The sequence below is a fragment of the Peromyscus eremicus genome, chromosome 8a (genome assembly GCF_949786415.1).
Source record: "Peromyscus eremicus chromosome 8a, PerEre_H2_v1, whole genome shotgun sequence".
NCBI classification, from domain to species: domain Eukaryota; kingdom Metazoa; phylum Chordata; class Mammalia; order Rodentia; family Cricetidae; genus Peromyscus; species Peromyscus eremicus.
Genome location: NC_081423.1, coordinates 101,677,403 through 101,683,581, shown reverse-complemented (window position 1 = coordinate 101,683,581; position 6,179 = coordinate 101,677,403).

Below are 6,179 nucleotides of genomic sequence, written 5' to 3'. Positions count from 1 at the left end.
TCCCAGCACTTGGGAGGCAGAGCCAGGCGGATCTCTGTGAGTTGAGGCCAGCCTGGTCTACAGAGCGAGATCCATCCAGTACCGGCACCAAAACTACACAGAGAAATCCTGTCTCGAAAAACTGAAAAAAATAAAAGCCTCATAAAGAAGCATTGATAATAAACACATAAGTCTGTTGGGGCTTTCTTTTTAATATTTCCATTTTTAAGAAGAGGAAGATTTCATCTTTTTTTTGTCTGATCTACCTTTTTTCTGAGCAGTTTATTATTCTTTTGCTACAGCTTCATGTGCCAATGACTAAAGCTGCTGCTGTCTGCTCACTGAAGCATGCCTCCTGCATTACTTCTGTTTCAAGACAGTAAATCTCAGTTATTGACATATCCTGAGAACTGTATTGTTGCAATGGGAATATAAACTAAATGTGACATGTGATGTCAGCCTTGCAGAACCAGGGTGCTATTGAGACACTCTTAACCTTTAGCTACAGTTCAGGCAGGCAAAGGGGCCCATCTCACCTCTGCCTTCAGCCTTGGTGTTGGGGGAGCCTCTGTTAGCATCAGTATAACCAATTTCAAGCTGTGTGACCTCAGTCCCTGAACTGTAAAGCTTGGGTGGTAATATTAAATGATATTACTGAAAGGATAAAATTCGTTTGTGAAGATGCTTAGGTCAGCCTAGGCTGCAGAGTAAGACCCTGTCTTTTAAAAAGGAAAAAAATTCCCCAGCTGGGTGTGGCTCTCTCCTTCAATCCCAACTCTAGGGAGGAAGAGGCAGGCAGATCTCTGTGAGTTCGAAGCCAATCTGGTCTACAAATCAAGTTCCAGGGCAGTCAGGACCATTACACAGAGAAATCCTATCTGGGGGGAGGGGGGGGGGAAGGTGGGGGGAGATTTGCCAGGCAACGCTCAGCACTTGGGAGGCAGAGCCAGGAAGATCTCTGTGAGTGAGGTCAGCCTGATCTACCAGGGCTACACAAAGAAACTCTGTCATGAAAAACAAACAAAGATGCCTAGGACATAAAGTCCACTGAGCATTAGTGCTGACTGGTCCACCACTCCAATACAGTCTACCAACTGTATGCCTTAGGTTAGTCTCCTGCAGATACCATTCCTCAGAGTAGATCCATGGTTGGACACAATGTGGCAGTCCCTACCACAGTCCAGGTAGCATCTGAGTTCCTTTCGGCCTGAGAGTCCGTGTTGCAATCCCAGATCTTTCTCACCAGCACTTAAGTGTTTCATGTAATTCCCTGTTCAGTTATTATCCCAGGAAATCTTGTGGTTACTGTATCACACAGAGCCCATTCTTCTCAGGGCAATACAACAAAACAGAGTGTCCCAGCAGCAGCAGCAGAGGCTTTAGGACTTCCAAGATCTCCAGAAGAAATCACAATAAATACCTCCTGCCTTCACCTTGTCCCTCTACCCTATTTTGTAGTCCTGGTGGCCAAGGTGCCATAACCTTGGGCTGCAGAGATTTCTATTGCAGCCATTTTGCAGGAAGCCACAGCAAAGAAGCAGCATTGTTCCTTAATTGCTCTGTGACCTGGAAAACTTGTTTCATCTGTTTCTTCACCTGTAAAGAGGTGGATCGTGAGAAACCCACAGACTTTCAGGTATTCTAAAAGCAAACAGCAATAGACTAGTGAAATCGCTGTAGGTGACATACTGACTGTGCGAGTGTTAGGAGCCGAGTTCAGTATCCTGAATCAGGTGTAGAGCTGGGAGATGGCTCAGTGAGTAAAGCATTCACTGCACAAAGGTGAGGACCTGAGTCAGATCCCCAGCACGCATGTAAAGGCAGATGTAATAGTGCACATCTGTAATCCCAATACTCACACTGCAAGGTAGAGGTGAAGACAAAAGAATTCCTGGAAACTGGAAGGCCAACGAACCTAATGTATGCAGTAGTGGATAAGATAGGATATGCAGTGGTGGATAATAGGATATGCAGTGGTGGATAATAAGATAGGATATGTAGTGGTGGATAATAAGATAGGATATGTAGTGGTGGTCAATAAGATAGTATATGCAGTGATGGATAAGAAGATAGTATATGCAGTGATGGACAATAAGAGACCCTGGTATCAAGCAAAAAATCAAGGACCAAAGCCCAAGGTTGTCCTTTGACTTCCACATATGTGCCATAGCATGCATGCACCTGCACTCACACATGTAAATGTATACATACATACACACACACACACACACACACACACACACACACAAAGGCATGCCTAGCCAAATTAACAAGTTTCAAGCCAGTGAGAGACTCTGTATACAAACTAGGTGTGATTAGAGTCACAGCTCATGGGTTAAGAGCACTTGATACTTTTGTAGAGAACAGGAGTTCAGTTCCCAGCATCCACATCAGACTGCCCACAACCACAGGTAACTCCATCTCCAGGCTACCTGACACCCTCTTCTGGCCACTGTGGGTACCCACACACATGTGATATACATATACATAAACAAAGTAAATCTTTACAAAAGAAAATCTAGGTGGGCACATCTTTAGGAACAACACCTAAGACTAGCCTCTGGCCTGTGAACACATGTACTCACACATACACAAGCATATATGAATTTATATAAAAAAATAAAAAAGAGATCAGGTAGCAAGGGAAGCTACTGCCTTAGATCCCTGAATCATGGGGTGTAAGAAGACAGAGACTTGGGGTTTGTGTTTTTTACTCAGGCAACCCAGTCAGAGCTATGGACAGGAGACAATACTCTCTCTCCAAAGTCCCCTTCAATGACTGAGTTTCATCCCACACACTCCATATACATACACACACACAGAGCACACACACCCCCCACACACCAGATACATCATCCATACACAATACACATACCACCCATACACACAATATACACACATCACACACACAACACCCAATACACATACACACCACAAACACATACCACACATACACAGCACAGAAAACAGTATGGTAGCTTATTGTGCAATTCCAGCACTTGAGAGGTGGAGGCAGAAGGCTCAGAAGTTCAAAGTCATCCTCGGATACAAGGCAAATTCAAGACCAACCTGCGATACATGAGATTCTGTCTCAAAAAAAAAAAAAAACAAAACAAACAAACAGAATCTAGTCATCCAGTTCCTCAGTGCACCACCACTTCCCTCAGGTACCGACAAAGCCCTGCCCCACAGGCTCCCCGCCTGTCACATGTAATCTGTGACTCATGGGGAAGCCAGGAAGAAGTTAACAGCCCAGCTCCCAACCTGAAAGTTGAAGAATGTGCCAGATTATTTCATTTAAAAGAAACCATCTTGCACATGTCCTGGATGCTTCCATTCAGGTCCCAGACAAGCCCTTGGAAGAGCACTGGAGGATTTCAGCAGGCAGGGCACCCCCATAGCAAATGACAGGCTGAAGAATGCTAAAGGGTTGACGTTTCTGCCAGGGCAATCCAGTCTCCGCGTCATGTGATCAGTTGGCCACTTGGGCCTGCAGTCCCATTTCAGTGTCCCCTCTGTCGTTCATCAGCAAGGCCGCCAGTTTCCATAGAGCTGCTCACTGAAACCATCTAATAATGAAAACGCACGTTATACATTTCTAGAACTGTGTAAAATCTAGTCTGAGACAAGATATGAAAACAGAGGTGGGAGTTGAGGATGACCTCCCACCCCCGCAGTCTGTTACAGTCTCTGCCTACATGAGAAAGGTGTTTATAAACCAAGTGCCTCTGAGACCAAGAGCTGATGGACAGTGTCAGGATGCAGACTCGAGCAGGAAGAGAGGAAGGGCTTCCAGGCCCAGCTCTGACCTCGAACTAGCAGAAATACTGCTGACCTGCCAGACAACAGGAGCGGGACCCACAACATGGCGGGAGACCACATCGCCCCTCACCAGCACTCAAACTTTGACTGCCAGGCTAAGGAGATAGCTCAGTCAGCAAAGAGCTTCTCCTGCAAGCATGAGAGCCTGAGTCTCAGCCCCAGAAACTCATGTGTTTTGTGGTTTTAAATGTGCTGGGCACAGAAGCACATGCCTCAGCACTCTCTGTGAGCTCAAGGCCTGCCTGGTCTACATAGTGAGTTCCAGGCCAGGCAGAGCTACACAATGAGATCCTGTCTCAAATATTTTAAAAAAAAAATTGTTTTTAAAGTGCAGGAGAGGCAGTACATCATTAAAATCCCAGTGCTTGGGGTGGTAGAGACAGGCAAACCCTGGGGCTTGATGGCCGGCCAGCCAGCCTAGCCTATTTGTCAAGCTAGTGGCCAGTTAGAGACTCCATCTCAAACACAGGGTAAAGGAACCTACAGAGCACCATCCACCATTGTCCTCTGGCCTCTAGCATCTGTACCTTACACACACGCAAACATGTACACACACGAACAGAGAGACATACACACAAACACATATCCTTGGAACCCTTAACAACCTGATGCCAAAGACAGAGTGAAGTGAACAAGAGGCAGACACAGGACCTGAGATGTTGGTCATGGATAACAGTGGCCAGCAGGACGGAGGAGAGTGCACACAGGGCAGGAGCTCTGGGTAAGAGGCTAGACAAACAGCCTTTCCCAAAAAGAACTGATGTCGCTGTCTGTTCAGCACCTTTTAGCTTGGCTGGGGCCCGCTGCAACCCAGACACCCTGTTCTGGAGGCAGAAGGCCATCCCAGCACAGACAGGCCTGCAAGCAGGCCAGGCCAAGTCATTCTCCAATACTGCAGATGCTCCGTCAAATCAATCAAGGGCAGAGAATGTGTTTGGTCATCAAGAACAAGGAGCAAGACTGGAGGTCAGGAAAGTCGAGGAGACCTGGTGCTTCGCTGAGCTCTTGTTTTCCACACCGGAGACCAGCCAGCTCCGGGGCTTTCCAGAGAAATCTATGCTTAGTTTAAAAGAAACCAAAATAGATACAAGGTACTTTGCTTTTGTCTGAACATCATTACTGTTTTTAGCAGAATCCAAGCCGCCTCCCTCTGCAGGTCAGATGTTTTGTTGACAGCAAAGTGAGAAGAGGAAGGGAAGTGGGTGCCAGGCTCAGCATCACCTTCAGTGGAAAACAGGCTGCTGAGCCTGGCGACTGCCCCCTCCCTCCTGCCGCCCTCTAAAGACGCAAGGCGCTTCGTGCCTGCGCGCGCGTCCTCTGGAAGAGCAGCCAGTGCTCTTAATCCCTGAGCCATCTCTCCAGCCCCTCAACTTTTTTTTCAAAGAAAGAGGAAGAGAGGGAGAGAGAAGGGGGGAGGCTGGAGAGATAGCTCACTAGTTAATGGCACGTGCTGTGTAACCCCAGCATTCATGAAACAAGCTGGGTACCCTGCAAACTCCTGTAACTCCAGCTCTGAGGGGTCCGATGCCTCCTTCCAGACTCTGTGCACTCATAACCATGTATACTTGTGTTCATACACCCACACAGACAGAGCTATACATGGTTCAGCGGGTAAAGATGCTGCGGCTGATCCTGACAGGCCGCCTTCCTCTCCCAGGTCCCAGGAGGTGGAATCACAGACATAGGACCTCTGACCATTACAAACACAGCATTAGGAGAAAGGAAAAAATGGCACAGGCTGAGGTTGTAACTCGGGGCTACAGGGCATGTCTAGTATATGTGAGGCCCTAGTTCAGTTTCCAACCCTGAGAATAAAAAGGGTGGAGGAGTGAGGGATGCTGCCCAGTTGACAGAGTGCTTGCCTTGTGTGCACGAGGCCTTGGGTTTGAACCCCAGCAAACATCGGACATGACAGTATATGCCTATACTCCTAACACTTGGGAAATGGAAGCAGGGGATCAGAAGCTCAGTGCCATCCTTGGTTTTCTGTCACGGTGACATGTATCCTAGCTTGCTTTCTGTCGCTATATAAACGCCATGACCACAAGCAACTTGGGCAGGAAAGGGTTATTTTACCTTACAGGTTGTAGTCCATCCTTGAGGGAAGTCAACACAGCAACTCAAGGCAGGAGGCTGAAGCCAAAGTGAAGGAATACTGTTTCCAGGCTCCTGTTCAGCTGGCTGTTCTCCTTAGACAGCTCAGACTTACTTGCCTAGGAAAGGCACAGCCCACAGTGGGCTGGGCCCTTCTACATTAATTAGCAATCAGGAAATGCCCCACAGGCATGTCCACAGGCCAATCAGATGGAGGCAACTCAGCTGAGTCTCTCTTACCAGGTGTCAACAACCAAGATGAGCCATCATAATGTGAATACTGA